This window comes from Pristis pectinata, chromosome 7 (assembly GCF_009764475.1).
Source record: "Pristis pectinata isolate sPriPec2 chromosome 7, sPriPec2.1.pri, whole genome shotgun sequence".
Lineage (NCBI taxonomy): Eukaryota > Metazoa > Chordata > Chondrichthyes > Rhinopristiformes > Pristidae > Pristis > Pristis pectinata.
The window spans coordinates 37,377,555-37,401,429 of NC_067411.1; the positions used below are offsets into that span (position 1 = coordinate 37,377,555).

Here is a 23,875-nt window from a genome sequence, read left to right on the forward strand (position 1 = left end):
CAGTTTAATTCAGTGTTTTTAGTAATTCTTAAGTATTTAGCTAATTTTAATATTTTCAAACTAATTTATTAAATTATTCCTTAACAATTAATCTACTTAGTTGTTTAGGAACTTTTTCAGCTGGAAGAGGTAAGGGGCAGGGCTTTCCCAGCAAGATGAGGTCTCTGCATCCTAACAGGTTGCTACAGGGATGGGCAGATGGCAAGCAGCAAAAGCAGTCGTTGGGCCTGGCTGGGTAAGATTCAGCCATTGCAATGGTGCCATCTTGTACTGAGTTAATGATATAAAAGATGTCAGGAAGGGAATGTTGCCGAATGGCACATTCCAGGCTGCAAGAGTACATGCTGAGGGAGGAACTGAAGATTGGTGCCACCAATGCAAAGGCTCTGTGGGGAAGGACCACAGTCTCGGCTCCTTCTGCTACTGGACATGGAGAGACTGAGTCAGGTGGGGAAGCCCCTCAAAAAATGGAAGGGTGTTTCACCTCAGGGGGTGACATGAGTGGTAATGTTGTTATGTACAGAAGAAGGTGTGCTGACACTACTGTGTGTAGAACCAGTAACACTTAATGTAGAGATCAAACAACACGAAGCATGTAAAGAGCTTTGCACTGTTCTTCTTTTGTATATAGTTTTGTTTATTATGAAAAAAATTTATTTTTGAAATAACAAAAAAAGAGATGAGATGAAACTCTGGTGAACTGCACAGTGCAGATGCATCTTTCAGCTCTGAATGCATTCATGAACTCATCACTCAGACTTACCTTGTTGTGGAACTACATGTAGGTTTTAACAAAAAAATCCTTCTCTGCACTTCAATGACATTCTGATCATTTAAGTAAGACTATCTCAAAAATTGAACAGAGCAGAATTATGGCATGGAAATTCAAATGAACCTAAATAAATGCACTGTACAGTTACCCTCCCTCTGTCATTGTTGGTGCTGCAGGGAGATAATATCAACTGTGATCCATTATGTGTACTTTGAGCATACAAGGTGTTGATTCCCTTGTTACTGATTGGTGAGCAGTCATTAAGCCTGCAATGTCACACATTAATGTTCTAAATGATGGGTTTTGCCCCTTTAAGGGCACCAGCCCATGAAACCACAGAATATCTGGTGGTGCCTGTGGTGTGCTCTGCAGAGATGGCACCCAGGGAAGTTTGAGGCAGACAGCAAACTGTTGGAGGAACTCAGTGGGTCAGGTAGCACCTGTGGAGGGAAATGGACAGTCAACTTTTCAGGTTGAGACCCTCAATCTGTCTACCAGTTTAGATGAACGGTCAAGACCTGAGACATCGACTGTCCATTTTCCCCACAGATGCTGCCTGACCAGCTGAGTTCCTCCAGCAGTTTGTGTTTGCTCCAGATTCCAGCATCTGCACTCTCCAGGGAAGTTTAGCTGGTAAGCTGGTGAGAGCACCTGCTCCTTACCTCACAGACACTGACATGTAATTCCTCGTGGACAAGATCAACAGGAGGATTCCTGCACTCATTCCAACATTCAGAATTCCAGCATTCTAACAGCATGCAACGTCAGGAAGACATTGCACACTAGTACACACATGAGTTTGCCACTGGACTGCAGCCAGTACTTCAATGCTGCTATGCACTTGCATCTCAACCTGACTGTGCATCATTATGAGGAGGTGCATAGAATGGTTTCCCATTGATCTGAAAGGGGAGAGAACAGCTGCGATTTGTCTTAGGCTGTTTGAAACTGTGCAAGAATATCAAGCTATTTTCTAGTGGGAGTGGTTTGTAAATAGCTCAGCTAAAATGTTTTCAACTTGACAGTGGTAGAGAAGTCTGCAAACAGTGCAGGCTGTGAAGGATCAACGCATCATTCATAACAATTTTTGGATGCCTATACCTACAAAAATCCTGCAGTTGCTACAGTTTCCTGGAGCAATGAGTAATAATCTGCACTTTAGCTATCATTGCAACCTCAAAATCTGGCCCACAGCTTTCTTCCAGTTGTGTCCTACAAGGCAGACTTATTTTTTTCTGGTGGCTAATTTAAACAAAAGAAAGGAATGTCTAAAACCTGAACAGCTATTAAACTACAGTTCAGTACATTGTGCAAGAAAAAATTCCAGTCACAGCCCTTTGCATTCCTGACAAAAGAAATAGTGGATGCAATCTGGTCAAAGGCGTCTCCTGATTCATGAAGATCCAAAGTCCCTACAAGTAGCTTCAGTCCAGCTATCATGGATTCCTTTACCTAATGGGACTACAAATCTCTCTGCAGGAAGTGATACCCTCAGGTAAAGTACACAGGGCATTAAAATATAGAAACAAACAAATTAAGAGCAGGAGTAGAGCACTCAGCTCCTTTAGCCTCCCCCATCATTTAATAAGATCAAGCCTGATTTGACTGTTCGATCAACTCTATATTCTTGTCTACCTGCAGTGACATTTCAGAGGGAGACATAAAAGACTGCAGATGCTGAAATCTGGAGTAACAAACAAGATGCTGGAGGAACTTAGTGGATCAGACAGCATCTGTGGAGGGAAATGGACAGTCGACGTTTTGGGTCGAGACCCTTCATCAGTCCAGATCAAAGGTTAGGACCCTTCATGTTGTTTGTTGCTCCAGATTCCAGCATCTGCAGTCTCTTGTGTCAACCTTTCAGAGGGGTCTAAATTGCAATAAAATTGGGATGGCAGACACAAGTTGAAACATAGGCTGTCCCCTGGTTACAAACACCTGACTTATGGACAGCCCCTCTGTACGATCGAGCTCTCATAATATTAGTAAATTCAAAAGTCCAACGTACATACTTACATTCATTCCTCTGAATAGCAGAACTAGTTCCTTCTCTCACTCCACTTTGAGTAATTGTTTTATTATCACTCTTATGTGCCTCTGATGCCATTCATTACAATACTGTGGAGATGTGATTACCTTATCGAGTGATTTTTGTGCATTTTCTGACTTACAGACAAAATTGACTTCTGAACGTCTATAAAAAGTGCTATACCTAGCTTTTGCTTCCGATCAGTCACAACTTTATGTTTGCCACATGCAATGTGGAAATGTATGAACAACACTGCCATTTCCACATTGCATGTGGCAAACATAACGTTGTGACTGATCAGAAGCAAAAGCTAGGTATAGCAATTTTTCTCATCAGTGGCCCTGAGGTTCATTGATATTGTTTATTCTGAACATGACAAGAGTCATGAGAGTCATACAGCAGGACAATGGCTGTAGTCAAGTACGGTTTTGCCTGCTACAGGCTGTCTGTCCCAGGTAATGAATGGGTTCCATTTTTATAGCTGAAGCAAGAGTAAGAGTATAAATTACATGACAAAGCACAAAGTATAACCTAAAAACTGTCGAGCAAATAATCTTAGAAATTCATAAGCTATGGAATACAACAATCTCATACATAGAGTCTTTTTTTTCTAGGAGAGGGGAATCTAGAACTAGAGGGAACAGGGTTAAGGTTAGGGGGAGAAATTTGTAGGAGATCTGAGGGGTAAGTCTTTCTTACAGATGGTGGTGGCTGGCAGATGGAATGAGCTGCCAGAGGAGGTGTTGGAGGTGGATACAATTGCAGCATTTAAAATGAATTTGGACAGGGATAGGAAAGGCATAAAGGATACAGGCCTACAGCGGGCAAATGTGATTAGTGTAGCTAGGGATCACGGTCAGCATGGATGAGGTGGGCCGAAGGGGCCCCATTTCTGTGCTGTACAATTCTGTGGTTTTATAAATGTCAATATCATGGGCAGTTCTTCACACCAAGGATCTGGGTTATTATAGAAGGGAAATTTTGCCGTTATTTGTTCAATGTGAAAACTGCTTGATGATCATATTTGAAGACTTTAGGGTCATGGATTTATATTGCATGGAAACTGGCCCTTCAGCCAATCATAGCTATGCTAACCATTGTACCCATCTACACTAATCCCATTTACCACCTTTCTGCTGACTGTTACACCTTATACTTCCATTTGTTTACATTCTAATGAAGTTTTTTTATTACATCAAACATAACCACCTCAAAGGTAAGACTGGTCTCACATGTCTACAAAGTATTTACAGTATCTTCTGCAATGAGTTATAAATAATAAATGGCTAAAAATCAATGCCATAAACTCATTAATTATGAATAACCTGCTTTGCAAATTAATAGGAAATTGTTATTTTGCTTACTGCCTAATTCTGCTGTTACAATCCAACAGATAAAATGTTTATGCAGTGAGAAGCATTTATTCATTCCATTGAAGGTGATTATTACAATATGTGCAGGTACCAGCAGGAAATTGTGAAGGATTGCAAATGGACTCAAATCAGGACTATGCATGTCAGGATTATGCCCTTCAAATTAGTTAATTTTATGGGGCCACATTGAATAGAACATCATAGAATTCACCCAAGATCAGACTAGTTAAAACCAGTTAGGTTTGATAACTTATCTTACTGAAGGGGTGACGAAGATGGGGACAAATAAACGCTGAACTTGTACAAGGTTCCATTCTGCTTTGTTGTGCAGCCTGACTGATTTTCGTCCATGTTTAGCATGTGACACCTTAACTGGAAAAACACCAAAAACTTCCCCATTATGGGGTAGGGGAGCTCTGATGGAAATAGACTTTTGGAGCTTAATCCATATCTTGGTCCCTGCCCAAAAATCTCCTGGTGGTTCAAAAGCAGTATACTGGAGAATTTTCCTTTAAAGATTACCATTGTTTTCTTCTCTCAGATATGAGGATGAAATAACAAGTGTAATTACACAGAAGGTAATTACATGGGTGACTACTTAGAGAAAACATTTGCTGATGCTGATAGACGTACGGAGGACCAATAGACATAATTATAATGTATCGAATTTCTTCAGCATAGGCTTTAATGTTCTGCTTCTTTCATCCCAGAAGGCTAGTGGGTTGTGTAATGCAAGTAAGAACCATAAGGAATGTGAAAAATATTTTTCAAAATTGCATTATTTCACTGGTTATCCTTCTTCAAAGTTGTTACTTTATAGAGGATTACATATTGATAAAGTACTCATGACCTGCCAGTTACTTATCAGCCAAATTACAGCTCACAAGAATACAAATGTTTAACCTTTAAAGGGCAGTCTTCAGGGAAAAGAAATTTGCAAATATCTTTGTCTCGTTTTTTATCTCTCCTTCCCACAAGATGAAGAGAAACACAAAATAGATAATGGTGAATCAGTCACAGCACTTGTCTCAAGCTGACAATAGGGACAAAAAAGCAGGACAAATCTGATCCTGCTAATCACCATCTAAACAGTTTATTCTCAGTCATCAGCAGGGTAATGCGAGGTGTTCAACAACAGTGCTTTCAAGTGATATCTACAAAGTTACATTGTGAATTACTTTAAATAACTATGGGCATGCAGCCTAACTGATTTTAATACATCTGTAGCATGTGATTCCTTAATTGGAAAAATACCTAAAGCTTCCGATTAAGGGAATAACCACTCTAATTGACATCAACTTCTGGAGCCCACAATCTACTTCTGGCCAACAATATCTTCATGGTTTGGAAAAAAATGTGTTTTGTTTCAGTCTTCATTGCAAACATGGAGAGAAAAGCTGTACGACAGAAGAGTGGCTGCCCTCAACGTCAATGTAGCACCGAGCCAAATGTAGGACCAAGGGGTTCTGGTAAAATTAAGACAATGGGAATCATGGGGAAAGCTCTCTGCTAAATGGAGTGATATCAGAATCAGGTTTATTATCACTGACTTATATGATGTGAAAGTTGTTTTGTAGCAACAGCACAGTGCAAATAAATTACAAAAATAAATAAATAGTGCAAAAAATGGAATAATGAGGTGGTGTTAACGGCTTCATGGACCATTAAGAAATATGATGGCAGAGGGGAAGAAGCTTTGTCTGAATCATTGAGTGAGAGTCTTCAGGCTCCTTTACCTCCTCTCTGATGGTAGTAATGAGAAGAGGGCACGTCCCAGATGGTGAGGGTCCTCTGTGATGGATGCTGCCTCCTTGAGGCACCACCTCTTGAAGATGTCCTTGATGGTGGGGAGGATGCACAAGTGAGATTGGTGTGCTGCTGTGGGAGTTTCTCAGGGTAGTGACCCAGGGGCAAACATTCATGAGATCCTTGCTTCCATCAAAAGATTTAAAGTCAGGATGTTTATTGTTGACTTCCAAGAAAATGCTAACAACTACTCAAACTGACTTGCATTTAGCAAGACATTGGCAGTATTCAGTCATGGAATAATAAGTGGAAAGATAGAGGGATATTTGGGAGGAAAGGGTTAGCTAGTGTGAGGGTGGTTTGATGGACAGCACAACATGGTGGGCCGAAGGGCCTGTTTTGTGCTGTATGATTCTATGGTTCTATGGAAAGTAGCATTCTCAACCTAAAAGTGGCAAGTGACAATTCCAACATGAGGGAGCCCAATCATTTTTCTTTGATTATCAATGGCATTATCATCATCAAGTCTCTCACTATCAGCATCATGAAGGGTCACTACTGACCGGAACTTAACTTGGCCAGCCCCATAATTAATGCAGCTACAGGAACAGGTCAGGGGGTGGATATCTTAAAATGTGATGCACTTCCTCAAAACTGAAAGCCTTTCTGCCATTTGCAAGTCACAAGTCAAGATGGCAGTGGGATACTCCCCACTTGCTTGGATGTTCAGCAATACTCAAGATGATTGGACATTATCAGGTCAATACAGCCTGCTATTGATACTCCATCCATCTGAAATATTCACTCCCCCACCATCAGCACACCTTGGTTTGCAAGCTTAATAAATGTCTTGAAGACATAAGAGATTAAGGGAAGGCTGTAAAGCTAGCTCATTAATTTACAGATAATGTTTGTGCATCAGAGGCTCTAAGTGCAGGAGGAGTGAACTACCTTGTAGGGACAGCAGAGTCTGATGTTCCCACATCGGCAACCACAGAATGCACAAAACCAGAGAGGCAGCAAGTCATCCTCTATCCCGAGGGACTGCCCAAGAAGGAGAAGAAGAACCTCACCTGGAATGAAATTCTGCACCAAACGCCAAGTAAAACGTTATCTGAAACACCAACACCAGGCCTCCAGTTCACACAGTTGTGCTTCTGCTGAGACAATCTTTCTCACAAATCAGTCACTTAAAAGGATTACTGATTAATCAAAACCATTCAAACATCAGCCTTTCCTTTAGAATTTCACCTCCAGGTGGCCCCGCCAGACAGTATAATAAGAATGAACTAAAACATGGATTGAGATAAAGCACTAGATAAGGGGAATGAGAGCTGGATGGAGGAGAACGAAATTCCACGCTGCACACAAAGAAAGGAAAAATAAATCAACCAAGAAAACTGTGGTGGGAAACACAATAGAATGGTAACCATTTCTGGCATTCACAATTTTAAGTGTTCTCACAGATAACTAGCACCCTCCCTCCCACATCAGTGCAATTAGGCTTTGAAACTTCAAAGTGCAAAAGCTTTAATTTGTATTCTGGAAACCATCAGGATTAAATTAGTAGCTTGTGGCTCACAGATTCTTTAACAAATCCAAAGATTTAACAATGGAGACACAGATGCTGGAATCTGGAGCTACAAATAATCTGCTGGAGGAACTCAACGGGTCGAGCAGCACTCTGAAGCAGGGCTTCAATCCAAAACGTCAACAATTACTTTCCTCTCACAGATGCTGTTCAACCGCTGTGTTTCTCCAACAGACTGTTTGTTGCTCCAAAGAATTAACAACTGATTTTCCAATGGGAACCAGTGCATATTCACACTGGTACAAGCCATGGGAAGCTGTCAATGTTATCACGTTCTCAATGTGTTTTCTTTCCATGTTTTCAAACTGCCCCCACTTATTCTCTGGGTATTGATCATTATTATAGTCTTCCATCTGCCTCCTGAGCAGTTGTCTTTGCTTGATACATAAACACCTTTAAAGAGAGTGGTAGCTGCAGGAATATGCGCCAGCTTCAGAGCCTGAAACTTGGTCTTCCAGTGTGATAAGATGTCCGTAAGTGATGCAGAACAAGTACAATTGCAGATGCTGGAATCTGAAACAGAAACAGAAAATGCTGGAACTCAGCCAGTGAAACAACACATCTTCCCACAGATGTTGCTCAACTGAGTTCTTCCAGCATTTTCTGCTTTGTTCTGTAAGGGAATGCTGCCGACTGGTACATTACAGGAATACGTGCTGAAGGATGCACTGAAGCTCAGTGCAGCCAAGGCAAAGTCTCTGTGGAAAAGGACCACAGTCTAGGGTCCTGCAGACACTGGACACTGAGGAAGGAGCTGGGTCCCGTGTAACAGCCTCTCAAACACTTTCTATGTGTATAGTTCAAAAAGGAGACAAGATGTCAGAAATTCATCAACAATCTCATCAGAATCCGACACAACAATGTCACAACAATCTCATCAGAATCCGAAATAGGAATGTTGTCTAGAGCCAGCACCAAACAGCCTCCAACCATGAAGGTCCAGGAAAGAACCAGAAAAAAGGAAAAGGAAGTGGTTTTGACACATTGTAAAAGAATGTATTGTGTTGATGAAAATAGAGAAAGGCGTGTTCAGATTGTGCTTATTGTATATACAATATGAAATTAAAAAAAAGAACCAGACAAAAATGTTTACTTACCTACACATGCCCCTCCTCATGAACTTGTTTCCATGGGGATATCAGGACCTGATACCAGCTCCTTTGTTTGAGCATCCTATCCTAACAGGCAGTCCCTGGGGGTTGAGAATGGATTGCTTCCACTCCAGTTCTCCAGGTCCTGTCTAGGGTGGCAGATGAGACCAATGTGGAACCTGCTGACTCTGCCACAGGAAGTATAAGAGGTGCTGAACAGGGCAGGTATGAGTAGTATAGGGGACTCCTTCCAATGTTTTCATGGGGCTTCCATATGATCCAAGTCTCCACTGCCATCCCAGCTGGTCCTTTTCCAGATCAATCAGTGATGGGCCAGGGATTCCCATAGATGAGTGGGATTGTTCCATTTTTTTTTCCCCAAGGGGGCTTTGAGAACATCCCTAAAGTATTTTTTCTGGTAATCTCTTGCCAGGATAGAGTTCAGAATAGATACGGGCATCTGGGGTCGAGCATGCAAGCAATATGGTTTGTCATCAGAACCGGCTGTGTAATTACAGCCTCAGTACTGGGGCATTGACTTGGGAGAGGATGGTGACATTGGTTCATTCACCCTGCCACTGGGTTCGGAGGACTTTGCAAAGACAATGTTAATGGCACCACTCCAGTACTCTGAGGGACCTGTTATAGGTGGGACGGCACAGTGGCACTGCTCGCACAGCTGATGCCCCACAGCTCCAGAGACAGGTTCAATCCTGACCTTTGCTGCTATCTGTGTCGAGTATGCAGATTTTCCCCAGGACTGTATGGGTTCCCTCTGGTTGCTCCAGATTCCTCACACATCCCTAAATTAAACGTGCAGGTTGGTAGTTTTTTTTTTGCCCCTAGTGTGGTTGAATTTGAGGGAGACACAAGAGACTGCAGATTCTGCAATCTGAAACAACAAACTGCTGGAGGAACTTAACCCAAAAGCTTGACTCTCCATTTCCCTGCACAGATGCTTTCTGACCTGTTGAGTTCCTCCAGCCTCTTGTTTGGAATCTGAGGGAGCTGAAGGGGATATGGAGAGGATAAAATTGGTTAGCATTGGATTAGTATACAAAATGGGTCACCGTTGGAGTAGTATACAAGATGGGTCAGCATTGGATTAGTACACAAGATGGGTACTTGATTGTTGGCATGGACTCAGTGGGACGAAGGGCCTGTTTCCATGCTGTATCTCTGTGTGCTGTGACTCAATACCTCTGAACTATGCAGAGTGTACTGCTGCCTCAAAGGTCTGATACACAAATGGCCAAAGGTGGTGGAGACATACTGTTGGTGAGTTTTGTCATTGATATTTCTCTGAAAGATAATGCCCAAGAGGTTCACATTTTCCAGGGTCTCATACTGGACTTTTGTTGTCAGGGGGGCATTGTTGTCTGATAGTGGCAGGCTGTGTCTAGCCCAGTCCCTCATGCACTTAAGTGAATGAATCAGCTTGGAGCTCGCAAATTTCATCTCACACAGCAGCTCGATGATTACAGTTGGAACGACTGATTCTGCTGTGGAGTTGACACAGGTTGAAGAGTTCTCCATCTATACTGTTGCTTAACTTCACTCCAAAGGGAAACTGAAAACTTGAGGTCCAGCTTTGCAGCAAGGTTGAGCAATGACACAGGCTTGCTTCATCTCAGCCTTCACTGGGATTGAGCTTGTGGTAGACCAACTGTTTAGAATCATGGTTCGCATGCCGTCAAGAAAACAGCAGAAGGATAGAACATAGAAAGTACAGCACAGAACAGGACCTTCAGCCCACAATGTTGTGCTGACATAGCTAATCCCTCAGACCTACAGAATACCCATATCCCTCTATTTTCCTCTCATTCATGTGTCCATCCAAGCCCTTCTTAAAAGCCTCCCGCTGAATTCTCTCCAGGAACCACCTTATCTGGCAATGCATTCCAAGCATCCACCACTGAGTAAAAAACTTACCCCTCATGTCTCTTCTAAATCTACCCCCTCTCACCTTAAATGCATGCCCTCTGGTATTGGATCACTCAATAATGGGAAAAAGATATTTCTTGTCCGCCCTATGCCCCTCATAATTTTATACACTTCCAACAGATCACCCCTCAGCCTCTGCCGCTCCGGAGAAAAGAGCCCAAGTTTGTCCAGCCTCTCCTGATAGCACATGCCCTCTAATCCAGGCAGCATCCTAGTAAACCTCCTCTGCGCCCTCTCTAAAGCCTCGACATCCTTCCTATAGTGAGGTGACCAGAACTGCATGCAATACTCTAAATGCAGCCTGACCAGAGTTCTATAGAGATGCATCATAACTTCTTGACTCCTATACTCAATACCTCGATTCATGAAAGCAAGGGTCCTGGAGGGAATAGAAAACCAGGTGGACCACCTCCAGTGGTCTCACACTGTTTGGAGTGAAGGCAGAGTGGATTTAGAAATGAATTAATGAAGGATATGGGGAAAAGGAAAGATTAGACTGGGTGAGATATTGAAGGATACAGAAAGGAGAGTGGGATTAAGATGAGATACTAAAGGACAAGTGGAGTACAGAAGAATGGATTACATCAGAAAGGAATGTAATTAAACTGAGGTTGCCTCCATTGAGGGAAGTGAGGAACCAGTATATTACAAGAGTACAAACCAGCCTTATATTCATCAATACCTTTGAAATCCTTCAGAACATGGTATGGGGCAAAAGAAAAGTAGTCCTTGTAGAAATCAGGACAATCTACACCTATAAATATCCAGTCCCAAACCCCTGCCGCCTGACTACAGGAGGGAACAGGTGTCTGGAGGCAGCAGAGGGAGTGGCAACTTCTTTGGAAGCTGCAGAATCTATCATTCATCCCCAACAGCCGAATCCCCCTCCTGCTTCAATGACGTGCCGCACTCTCAGTGTAACCAGCGTCAGCAGAAAGGTTTCTGTTCGATGACCTACAGCAGCAGATCACTCATCAGCAACATCAGGAGCAAGGCCAGGGTGAACGCAAGTTCCAGCCCCTACCCTGCCAACCTCGTACATCATGGCCAGGGGGGCTGAAGCAAAGTAAACTTTTATTTTCATAAGTAGATTACTATGCACTAGAACAGGAGTTGATTCAATCCCTCTTGACAAAACTCTGCATGTGGGCAAGGCCTCCCATGTTGTAAAACTCCTATGAGTGGAGTCAAAACAAAACTCTCCCCTAAAATTGGCTCGGCCACACCCCTACTGAGTACCTCACTTTATCATTTTGAAAAGGTGGATAACCTAGATGGCAGAAAGGGACAGGGCAGCATTGTGGTACAGCTGGTAGAGCTGCTGCCTCACTGTTCCAGAGACCAGGGTTCAATTCTGACTTCCGGTGTTGTCTGTGTGGAGTTTGCACGTTCTCCCTGTGACTGTGAGGGTTCTCAGGGGTGCTCTAGCTTCCTCCCATATCCCAAAGATGTGCAGGCTGGTGGGTTCGTTGGCCACTGTATTGCCTCTAGTATGTAGGTGAATGGCAGAATCTGGGGGAAGTTGATTGAGAGTGAAGGGAGAATAAAATTTAGGATTAATACAAGATTAGTGTAAATAAGTGGTTGATGGTTGGTACAGATTCAGTAGGCCAAATGGCCTGTTTCCATGCCGTTTCTCTCTATGGCTAGGTCCATGATAATACATTGAAATTCCTTGAATCTTCCACAGGCATTTCTGTGTGTCGTTCTTTCTAAGCACTGTTCCCCATGTGGCTACAGCCAAGATGGACAAGGCACCTCAGTTATAACAGAGAAGGCTGCAGATGACCGTGAAGGTCAGCTTTTGGGTGCTGGTTGGCCTGGTGTCAGACAGCACTGTCACACTGTGCACCAGCACCAACCTGGGCTAGTTGGCTGGAGGCAATATCAAGGGTAGAGTGACAGATCATGAACATCATTGTGCTGAGGGAGACAGCAGACTTGGGCAGTGATTCTCATTGATGGTGTCTGAAGCCAGGTGCTGAACCACCAGCTGGTGGCAATCATTCCAGTGCCTGGCCTTGATCAGGTGCAGAGCCTCTTTGCTCCTTCCCTGGGCAGTGCCTCTGGGATCCTTGTGGAGGACAAGTTGTTGTTGTTGTAAACAGACACCTTTAAAGACCCTTTTATTCAAAGCCACAAACAGCAGCAACTTGAGTTTGCATGGCAGCCTGACAATCTGCTGCAGCAGTCGGATGTTGTCTGGGTGGTCCCAGTGCCCCAATAGACATCGGGGGTTTAGCTACCTCGCCAACAAGTGAGAAATGGAACAATACACCATTTTTTTTGCACTGAGAGTTATATCTCTAGAATCCATGTGCCTGGGAGGAACAGCTTTCAACATTTCAGGTTTTCACTCAGGCACCAATTGGATTTCATCAGGCATGCCTGTGAGATGTCCCATCAAAGTCCTCATCTCACCGTCCTGGAGACGGACTTTCATGTGACCTCCCATTCGGGAGAGCTGGCACTTACCCTAGGCCCTGGCTGTAGGTCAATCACCATGTGCAGATCCGGTATCACAACATATGCTGAGCAGTCAGGTGCTTTGTCCTTGTGGCTCAAAGTTGGTGGGAGATACTGGCTACCTGTAAACAGATCAGGGTAAGAGTATGGCTGTGGTTGGGGGTTAGGTGGGCATTGAGAAACGGGTGGTGTTTGCTTACACCATCTGCATCTTATTAATTATGAGACAGAGATGTAGGGAAAGTCGGATGTGAATAGGAGGAACAGATCAGAGCCACAAGAGAGACTAACAGATGCTGGAAATCTGGAGCAACATACATGAAATGCTGGAGGAACACAGCAGGTCAGGCAGCATCTATGGAGGGAAGTGAACAGTCGACATTTCGGGTTAAGACCCTGCATCAGGACTGGAAAGAAAGATCAGATGCCAGAATAAAAGCCTAGAGAACTACAGCAAGCAGGTGGGTCTGCAGAGAAGTGCAGCCAGTTGCAGCATGCACATCTGTGCATTCCAGACATTCGTACTTTAGTACGACATCACAGAAGTACTGAACGCTCTGGAAGTCAGATGCAGGTGCACCTGTCCTCCCACTTATTCCCAACACTTATCATTGAAAGCAGGGACATTTTGTGACAACTGAAGCTTGGTGGATAGAAATACTGGAAAAACTCAGAAGGGCAGGCCACAACTGTGGGAAGAGAAACAAACATTTCAGGTTGAAGACCTTTTGTCACACTCGTCAACTCTACTTCTCTTCCTACAGATGCAGCCTGATCTGCAGAATATTTCCAGCATTTTCTGTTTTTATTTTCTGTCTTTCTTGTTAATTTTACTTTAATTGATATTATTTTATCCAAGCAAAGAATTCCAAATATAATTTGCTCCATAAGAAAAGTGGAGACATTTTCTTGTAAATGGTTAAAAATAAGCGCAAACTTCATCCAGAACAGTTCTGTCATCTGCACCCAATTTCCAAGGTTAGTTATACCACCAACTCTGAATTTCCCAGGGTGGGAGCCACTCACACACACCAGTTAGGTACCTATTAAACTCACTCTTAGATAGACCAGATCGAATGACAAAAACCTTTGGGTTGAGGCCAACTGTCACCTGGTTGTCACTGGGCTTTCCAATCACAAATCCCATGGAAGTATTTGGCCAGTGAAGCTAAACCAGCTGTCAAATGGCAAGAATTGTTGTAAATGTCAAACATTCACAAGAATTCAAAAGCAATAGAAATAAAACACACCTAAAAACTTCTAAAAACTAAAGCACAAAACAATATGTTCAAATAAACACCATTTCTTTAAACAATGCACCTGAATCTTACTTTGCTGACCTACAGCCAGTCTTCTCCATTGAAACATACGGAGTTGTTCAACCAGCGATGTGGTCCAACCTGCCCGAGGTTCAGTGGGCAGATTGCCCCAGCATACTTCGGGATATCTGTAGGAATTTGCTTATCCATCAGTGGACTCTGTATGGAGTGCAGAATCCAAGGCCAATCAGCAAATTGTCTGTGAGGGCCTTTTCAGGAAGGTTGAAACCTCCTTGAAAATTGAGGCCATTAATAGTGGGAACAGAAACTTGTAACGGAGGTGGAACTTACCTGGTTCTTACATTTAAGAGAATGTAAAGATTCCATCACTATTTAGACAGTCTTTGGAAAGGCTCTGTAGGCGTTTTTGACAGTATGAAGCCTTTGCTGAGAGAGTAATTCAGCTGTAGACTTCAATTCGCAATCATAATGGAGCAATCCAGATTCAACCCCATTCAACAACACACAACATGTTTTGTGTAGGATGGATGACTGCAGACATGTTGTTCTACATGTAACTTCACAGGTCTTCCCTGTGGTCAACAACGTAGTGTGGATGGAAGGAGGTAAGAGCAAGAATGAGATCACACTTTCTCATGCAGCCACTCACAACCAGGTTTTTAAAGCACATTGGTGAGACAGGGTTCTGACGGGAGATGACACAAATATACATCTACATTCAGACATAATTACTACCTTTAAGGGGCATTTAAACAGATACTTAAAAAGGCAAGGCATGGAAGGATATAGACCTATAGCACGCAAATGGGAATAGTGCAGGTAGGCAATGGTGCCAAGGTGGAGATGGTTGAGAGCTTCTAGTTCCTTGGTGTAAATATCACCAATAACTTGGCCTGGTCCAGCCACAAACACTAAGGGCAAGAAAGTGCCTCTACTTCATGAGAAGGTTCAGGAAATTCGACATGTCCCCACTGACCTCGTCAATTTTTACTGATGCACCACAGAAAGCATCCTATTCAGATGCACCACAGCTTGGTATGGCAATTGCTCTGCCCAAGACCACAAAAAATTACAGAGTTGTGAACACAGCCCAAGTCCATCATGAAAACCAGCCTCCCCTCCATGGGCTCTTGTCTGCACTTCCTGCTGCCTTGGGAAAGCAGCCTACGTAATCAAGGACCCCTCCCACCCCAGACGCACTCTTTTCTCCCCCCTTCCATTGGGTAGAAGATACAAAATTGAGAATATGTCCCACTAGACTCAAGGACAGTTTCTATCCTGCTGTTATAAGACTCTTGAATGGACCGCTTGTATGATAAAGATGAACTCTTGACCTCACAATCAACCTCATTGTGGCCCTTGCCCCTTATTGTCTGCCTGCACTCTCTCTGTAACTGTAACACTATTCTGCATTTTGTTGCTTTTCCCTTGTACTACCTCAATACACTGATGTGAAGAAGTGATCTGTCTGGGTGGCATGCAAACTAAAGCTTTTCATTGTATCTCAGTACATGAGACAATAATCAACTAATTACCAAATTGCATGGACATGGTGGGCTGAAGGACTTATTTCTGTGCTGTACAACACTATTACTCTAAATGCTTTTATCACATGTGAAAACAGTCCAACGTGAGTACAGTCAAAGGCGTGTTGGATGGTACTATTGGCTCTGTATAATCTCCTTGATGTCTTTCATTCTAAGTTTCCCCTGAAGAAATTCTAACAGGTAGAACACTTCTGCCACTCATTGCCTTAGGATCTCAATAAAATAATAACCAGATATATAGTATGAAGGCCCTGAAACTACATGAACTTCTTTCTGGGAAGTAGTAGCCAGCTTCTGTTTAAATGAGGATGAGCGAGTTCCTTCAGAGCTGGAACTGAATGGATCCCCAAGGATTTCAGATAATGAATTTTTGTGTTGGCATGCAATAAACTTATTTCTGTAACAACAGTTAAGAGCAGATGTGCTGCTAAAGAGGGAGTTCCACTATCATTATCTCTTTTAAAACATCAAACATTTCCAAAGGATTATCATTAACTCTCATAGCCTTGTTTAAATTCAGTTTCTTCTGTTTGTTTTTGTCTCTTTAATGTTTCATGTACACTTTAGGCTGAAATTCCACAGGGATTTGACTGGATTCCTGTTCTTAACTTCAGGGAGATTTTGGCCAACCCTTCCTTGAGTGTAGTCAAAGAGGCCACTTCATCATTTCCCCATCATTTTCCTTTTGATTCCATTGAAGGTGAAGGTGGGACTTAACATCAGTGGCTTCAGGAGAGAAAACAAAGGATAACGGGCAACAAGGAGTTTATTTTTGTTTAAAGAACATGTAGAAGAACTTCCACTTGAATTATGATCAAAACAAACAATAGTGCCAGAAATACTGCAGGCTCATTTCCACTGTGAGAGTAGATCCAGAGCAAGAGGAATTGTTCTGCTTCCAACTATAAATTAGAATGCTGGACAGTGGATATTACTCAAGACATGTGGAAAAAACAGCATGTTCCCTCTTACTAAATTTGCCTTGTTATCTCATGCAGAAAATAGTCATCAAAAGAACATTCAGTCTTGTATTGCTCCCAGTAGTTGCCTCTCCTGATTGCAGCCTATTACAGGCTGCCTTTTTCAAGCCCCCCCTTAATGTCAACCACTAAGAATCTTTGCAATTCCCTCCACTTCCTTGCCTTTTTCACCTCCTTGCCACCCCCACTGCCACACAAACCTTCTCCACACATCCTCATAGCCTATCTCTGCTCAAATCTGTGACCAGCTATAATCCTCTTTGGCATGATATCTGTTAACCCTATGAGAAGAACCATAAAATGGTTTATAGAGACACAAGAGACTACAGGTGCTATAATCTAGAGTAACAAAACAAACTGCTAGAGGAACTCAGTGGGTCAGGCAGCATCTGGTGTGGGCAGAGGGATGGTTGATGTTTCAGGTCAAGACCCTGCATCAGGGCTGAAAGTGTACACTTAGACCTGAGGCAGGGTCTCAACCCAAGACATAACCATCCCTCTGCCTCCACAGCTGCTGCCTGACCCATTGAGTTACAGAGTCAGAGAAATACAGCATGGAAACAGGCCCTCTGGCCCAATTTATTCATGCCAAACATGATGCCCATCTAAGATGGTCCCATTTGCCCACATTTGGCCCATATCCCTCTAAGTTTTCCTGTCAATGTACTTATCCAAATGTCTTTTAAATGTTGTTATTGTACCTGCCTCAACTACTTTCCCTGGCAGCTTGTTCCATATATGCACCACCTTCTGTGTGAAGAAGTTGTCCTTCAGTTCCCTTTTAAATCTTTCCCCTCTCACTTTAAACCTATGCCCTCTAGTTCCCCTTCCCTGGGGGAAGTTTATGTGCATTCACCATGTCTATACCCCTCATGATTTTATACACTTCTATAAGGTCACCCCTCAATCTCCTCTGTTCTAAGGAATAAAGTCCTAGCCTGCCCAATCTCTCCCTATAACTAAGTCCCTCAAGTCCCGGCAGCATCCCCATAAATCTTCTCTGCACACTTTCTAGCTTAATAATGTCTTTCTTGTAATAGGGTGACCAAAACTGTACCCAGTACTCCAAGTGCTGTCTCACCAATGTCTTGTACAACTGCAACGTAACACCCCAATTACTATACCCAATGCCCTGACTGAAGGCCACTGTGCCAAATGCCTTCTTCACCACCCTGTCTGTGATGGCTCTTTCAGCAAACTATGTACTTGTACTCCTAGGTCCCTCTGTTCTACACTGCTCCCCAGGGCCCAGCAGTTCCTCCAGCAGTTTGTTTTTTTTTGCATACAATGTTTACCTCTTGTCGGATCCTGTTATTTTTGAATCTGCAGGCTCTTTCAGGGATCCAGGAATGAGTTGAAAACAACTTGGTGCTTCACAAAGTTTAAAAAGTTTATTGGAAAAGTTTAAAACAAAGAAACAGTCACAGAGCACATGGCACTAGCTTTACTACTAGGAGATGAGCTGAGACAAAAGGAACTAAAGATGAGCTAAGGGCCAGTGGTGGGGGAAGAAAGCAAGAGTGTGATTAACAAAAAACATTTATACCTGCAATAAGAGGTGCTCCTTAGCTAACAATAGTCCAATCAGGAAACCTATTATATACCTGTGGCCAAACCAACCAACGAAAAAACACATTCACTTGATGGATGAACCAAGCAGCTAGGAAGTGGCCATTTCTTGTGCAGCCACTTGGTGTATTAAACACTATACATGTTTTAAAACAACTAATTAAAACAGTCAAATCCAACACTTAAAACCACTGCATAAATACCAGTTACTGATGTTGTCGTTAAACTTCAGAGTTCAGCCACACAAGGGACATAAGTTTGCCTTCATTGGTTGGGCTGTTGAGTATAAAAGTCAGGAAGTCATGGTGTAGTTGTATAAAACTTTGCTTAGGACACATTTGAGTACTGCGTACAGTTCTGGTTGCTGCATTACAGGAAGGATGCAGAGGCTTTGGAGATGCTGCAGGAGAGGTTCACCAGGATGTTGCCTGGATTAGTGTTACTTAGAAGGAGACGTTGGACAAATTTGCAGGGTTTCGATCCAAAACTTTGACAATTTCTTTCCTCCCACAGATGCTGCTCAGCCCACTGAACTCCTCCAGCAGATTGTGTTGGACAAACCTGGAATGTTTTCTGAAGAGTTGGAACCTGATAGAAGTTCATAAAGGTGGGTATTTGTCAGAGGCATAAATAGCATAGATAGTCAGAGTTTTGTTTCCAGCATAGCTTTAAGGTGAGAGGGGGAATGTTTAAAGGACATTTACAAGGCAAGTATTTTTTTTACATAAAGAGTGGTCAATACCTGGAATGTACTGCTAGGGGAGGTGGTAGAAGCAGACTTGAGAGCAACATTTAAGAGGCATTTAGACAGACACATGGACAGGCAGGGCATTAAGGGATTTAGACCACGTACAGGCCACCTTATTATAGGAAGGTGGTGGAAGCTTTAGAGAGGGTGCAGAGGAGATTTACCAGGATGCTGCCTGGATTGGAGAGCATGTCTTATGAGGATAGGCTGAGTGAGCTAGGGTTTTTCTCTTTAGAGGATGAGAGGGGACTTGATAGAGGTGTACAAGATAAGAGGCATAGATCGAGCAGACAGTCAGAGACTTTTTCCTCAATGCGACAATGGCTAACACAAGGGGACATAATTTTAAGGTGATTGGAGGAAGGTATAAGGGGGATGTCAGGGGTAAGTTTTTTTTTAAACACAGTGGTGGGTGCGTGGAACACACTGCCTGCAGAGGTTGTGGGGGCAGATACATTACGGATATTTAAGAGAATCTTAGATAGACAAATGAATAATAGAAAAATAGGGGGCTATGTGGGATGGAAGGGTTGTATAGATCTTAGAGCAGGATAAAATGTCAGCACAACATAGTTTTCATTTTTTCTGCACTATTTGTTTTTGCAATTTATAGCAATTTTGTGTCTTGCTGCTGGTACAGAAAACAACAAATTTCATGTCATAAGTCAGTGATAATTAATCTGATTCTGATTATAAATTTGACAAAGTTATACCATACAGTGAAAAAAGACTACAAAAGTAAGACCTTAGTGCAAACAAAAACAAAGACACAATCGAAGACAAGTCCATGGCAATGCAAGAGGTGCTCCATAGTGTTTCATTGCTGAGGTAGGGTTAGAGTTTTGCAGGCTGGTTCATGAACCTGATGGTTATAGGAAAGTAGTTGTTCCTGGTCACGTGGGACTTCAGACTTCTGTACCTCCTGCCTGACAATAGCAGTGAGAAGAGGGCATGACTCAGATGGTGGGGATCTTTCACACCCTCTTCCTGGTAGTGCTGCATGTTCCCATACTTTTAATTCTTCCTCTCAGTTATTCCATTGTCACTTCAACATGTCTTTTTGCACTACTTCAGTTTCTCACTACAGTCTTTGCATCATTCTGTTGTTTTGTGCTCTTCACTATTTATTGTTGTATTTATTATTACCAAGTATACTGTTTACTCTGAGCTTCATGCAAGCAAGGACTTTGATTGCGCCATGGTATATGACAATAAACTAATCTGAATCAGAATCTTTGCATCTCCTCCACCTCCAGTTCATTGTCTGGAACACCTTCTCATCCATGTTAGCAAGGGTAGGCCATAACCTCCATAGAACATAGAATAGAGAACAGAACAGAATAGCACAGGAACAGGCCTTTCGGACCAGAATGTTGTGCCTAATTACACTAATCCCTTCTGCACATTTTCCATATCCCTCCATTCTCTGCATGTTCATGTGCCTATCTAAGAGCCTCTAAAATGCCTCTCTCGTATATGCCTCCACCACCCCGCAGCACATTCCGGACACCCACCACTCCCCGTGTAAAAAAAAACTTGCCCCGCACATCTCCTTTGGACTCATCTCCTCTCACCTTAAATACATGCCCTCTAGTATTAGACATTTCAACCCAGGGAAAAAGATACCAGCTGTCTACTCTAAATATGTCTCACATAATTTTGTAAACTTCTATCAGGTCTCCTGTCAGCCTCCAGCACTCCAGAGAAAAAAGCCCTTGTTTGTCCAACCCCTTTATAGCACATGCTCTCAAATCCAGGCAGCACCCTGGTAAACCTTTTCTGAACCCACTCCATATCCTTCCTACAATGGGGAGACCATTTGCTGAGATCGGGGCCAATCAATAACCTAATGCCATAATGCTTGTGTCCTCCATCCCTTAATGACTTTGGCTGTGCCATTTATCAATACTTTTTGGATCAGCACAACTGCTGGCACCTGTTCCAGCCACTATACACCTCTGCTTTAAGAGATGCAGCCTGGCTTTAAGCAGCTCGAGCTAAAAGGAGTCAACCACTCAGAACGTCGGTCCCCTGCTAATGCATCCAGTCAGGCTGGACACTGAAATCATTGAAGGGAGCGTTCAGTATGAAGTTGGCGTGCTGCCTGCATTGTAATCAATGGAGGGTGTTAATCATGTGTCACAAGCCCCCCCCCCCCCCCCCACCCTCAGATCAGTCCTAGGGGCTATCAAATTTAACCCCCAGCTGCTAGTTAATCATCCTTTTATACACAAAACTATGAATATATATCTTTTGACTTTATCCAAATCACATAAATTACAGTACTGTACAACATACACAATTTAGCAAGGTTGAATTCCTCAGTAATAACCCCAAGTACAATATAATTAAACTATTTCTAGTCCTAGGCTAGACTTATGTCCCACCAAGCCATCAAACAAAGCACTTCAACTGAAAACAACACAAGTGCTACTTATTGTGACATGTATAACTATTTAAAAATGCCTTCAGTACACACACCATAAGAAACACAGTTGATTAAATACTTGTCATTCAGTTCATTCAGAAAGTAGCTCTTAAAATGACCTTGTCTTTCAAAAGGATTTCTACAGATTATGTTAAGAGACTAGCAACCACAACAAACAATGACTGATTGGTCTTGGAATTAATATTGGTTAAAGAAAATAAAATTTTTACCCCATGATATTACTCAGCTCCCTTGTTCATTTTAAACTTAGTGATACAGAATACTTTTTGCCATCCAACATAAAGGCAAACTTTTATGAGTGAATATTATTCAAGATTTTTACCTTTTACAACAGTTCTCCAGTAAGAAGTTCCTCTCCAGGTGACTTCAGATTTTGCGTACATATATGCCAACTGGAAAATTGAAGCTCTTTACATAGCGTTGCTCATCAGAATGCCTTGTGGCTGAGTGTAAGAACTGTGTGGGGCCTCCCTTAAGAGGTTCCTAGTTTAAAAAGCTCATCTAACCGGAAAGGAGTGAAGATAAATAGCAAAACTGCAGATCAAAGCACCTCCCAGCTCTGTGCACTCAGAACTATGACAACACCTTCATGGCTTTACATCAGGGTGGTAGTGGGGAGAGTCATTGCTTTTCATCTGATTAACGACGCAAGCGTAGAACTGGTTTATGGGTCATGAGGAACAGACGGCATAACTGAGACAGCTGTGTTTTGTGTGTTTTGTAAAGATTACCACTTTGTTTGGTCTATGTCAGAGCTCCATTGAACAAACTTTTTAACACTTTCACCGGCACACTGTTCAAAAAGTATTCAAATGCATTTTTTTTGCTTTATGCACTTTTTATGAATAATATTATTGGAGTCTGGTACTACAACTAATCAACGGCAATTTGTAAATACTAAGGCATCCCTGCATTCCTTATCCCACCATATTCCCAAAATACATGCAAATTGTAATTAATTTCCAATTTAATCCTTCTGATAAAATTCAATATTAGGATTTTTTTCACTCACTATCTATTTCATGTCATTGCATATCAATCTAAATGAAGGGGATTCAATTGGATGAGACCTTAATATAGGCATGGATCGCAATGCACAATTGTCCTGTGTCTTTTCAGCGTGATGCTGGGGTTGTGCCACTTTTGTGCTACCTGTTCAAAGAATAATTTCTGCAGGCCACTCTTCCTGTTCATTGGCTGCACACATCAGTAGGAGACTCAGTATCATAAGTGATATCCACTACTTAAAGTTAGCCTGCACTACTTAAAACTGGTCTGCATTTCTTAAAGAGGAGGTGCATTATGGCTGGAACCGATGCCAGTAGTAACTTTGCAGCTAAATCTGATTTGGGAAAGAGTGAAGAGCAAAGAGTGGGAGAGTCATGAACAAGGGGACATAGTTATAAGATAAAGAACCAGCCATTTAAAACAGAGGTGCATAGAAATTCCTTTGTCAGAGGGGAGTGACTTTCTGGAAGTTGCTGCCCCAGAGGGCAGTGGAGGGCAGATCACTAAGGTGGAGATAGATAAATATTTGAAAGATCAAGGAATTGAGGGTTATAATCAACTGACACGAAAGAGGAGTTGAGGCCAGTAGAGATCAGACATGATCATATTGAATGGTGGGGCAGGCTTGAAGGCCTCCTACTCCTGTTTCAAGTCAAGTCAAGTTAATTGTCATGTACACAAATACAGGTACAATGAAAAACTTGCTTGCCACAACAGCATAGGCACGTAGGTACAGACAACACACAATATAAATTAAGCATAAAATACAAATACAATTTTTGTGGTCTTGTAAATGGCTTTTAGTTGTCTGCTGCTTTGGAGGTCCTATCAAAGCCTTTTGATAAGATTCATCACCAGGATTTTTTTCACTCAGTCTATTTCATGTCATTGCATATCGATGTAAATGAGGGGGATTCAATTGGATGAGACCTTAATATGGGCATGGATCGCAATGCACAGATTTGAAAGGGGGAGACTTGTCTTGTACTCAGTGAGGAGGGAGGGAGGAGATCAGAGTGATGGTGGAGGTGGGTTAGCCAGGAAGCACTTCACAAATATAATCAAAAGGCAGTGAAAATAAAGAGCTTCAAAGGTCAGTGCCAGGACTTGGAAGTTGTGTGATCTTGCAACTAATCAAAGTTAATGAATACATCTGCCAAGTGCATTCATACAGTACACAGATTACCACACCCATATCATTCACCAACTACAAGGTCCGTCTATCTGAACTCCTTCCTGTGCTTCACCTAACGCTCACCCTAAGCATTATTGCAAGCCTGAC

General features: G+C 42.5%; 1 protein-coding gene across 2 annotated transcripts in view; it reads right to left on the reverse strand.

The window, feature by feature from the left end:
• frem1a (Fras1 related extracellular matrix 1a) overlaps positions 1–22,179 on the reverse strand; it is a 149,768-nt gene extending 127,589 nt beyond the window's left edge. The window contains exon 1 of one of the 2 annotated variants that reach the window (XM_052019493.1): positions 21,908–22,179. The gene's annotated coding sequence lies outside the window, so the exon portion shown is untranslated. Of the gene's footprint in view, positions 1–13,021; positions 13,137–21,907 lie in introns of those variants that run through there. The other variant, XM_052019495.1, reaches the window with a different exon arrangement.
• Between the last annotated feature and the right edge of the window lie 1,696 nt (positions 22,180–23,875).